We start from the raw sequence: 1,133 nt of genomic DNA on the forward strand, positions 1-1,133 counted from the left end.
GGGACGCAGCCGCCTCCGCGACGGGCCTTTCCGGACTCGGCTTCCCACCGGGCACCGCGGTCACCCGGTGCTGCGCCTCATTGGCCAGTGACTGCGCCGGCGTGCTGGGTCAAAGCGGAAGGAACGCTAGCAAAGGGACTCGGGGCGCCCCGTGCGAGGCGGCGACGTCACCGCGTGCCCGGATGAAGCCGCCAGAGGGCGCGCTCCCGGCTCAGGAAGCGAACCCGGCGCGTGCGCACTAGCGGCCGTTCGAGCGCACTGCGCATGCGTCCCAGAGCCACGTGTGCCTCTTCCCCCTAGAGTCTGCCATGGCCATTGAGCGTGCAGTTGCCCCTAGGCAAGGCTTGGAGCACCCCGGCTCTCAGTCCAGTTAGTGCTGGGCGCCCCCTGGGAGGCACATTACAGCTACGTTTTTAAAAACCCAGTGGACAGATGCATACATGAGATTCAACAAATACTGTTTATCTTAATGAACGCCCTATCATTTCTCTCTCCTGGGTGACTCTTCGCACTCCCTTGGAGATTTCTCTCTAATTCCTGGAGACCCCGGGGCAATCCTGGAGGGCTGGCGGCCCTGCCCTCACAAGACTGGTTCACAGAGAAGAAACCAGAGCTTGATCAAACGGCCCTTTCCCCGGGCAAGGTGCAGGGCCACGCTGCGCCACGGGGCCTCGCTGCCCTCTACTCGGCTCTCCCCGCTGCCGGGAGCTTTGCAAAGGTCCGCGGGGAGCCGAGCGTTCCCAGTACGGAGCGGGGCCGCTGCTCCCGTCTCTCCGAAGGGAGGATGGCACAATCGGGCTTCGTGCCCCGTTCCTCGAGGAAGCCTCCTGGAGCTGCTGAAAAGCCGTCACCAGTTGGTTACAGTGGAGAAGCAATGGGTGACAGGACTGCACGCTTTCAGGGCAGGACTGTCATTAGACAGCTGCAACATTTACTATCACGAGCCTCCAAACTCAGCTGAGTAAATTCTTAGAAGCCAAACCAATAGCGATGGCGGCTGTCCTGGCTGTACAATACCTCCACTGAGGCCCTTCTAGTAGATGAGTGCATTTCACCGTCCGCATAGATCTGCACTTCAAGGCTTCCCTAGATAAGTAAGATAACACAGCATTCCCTCCCCCTCATCTCTTCCT

Source organism: Alligator sinensis, unplaced genomic scaffold (genome assembly GCF_000455745.1).
Source record: "Alligator sinensis unplaced genomic scaffold, ASM45574v1 scaffold445_2, whole genome shotgun sequence".
Classification (NCBI taxonomy): Eukaryota; Metazoa; Chordata; order Crocodylia; family Alligatoridae; genus Alligator; species Alligator sinensis.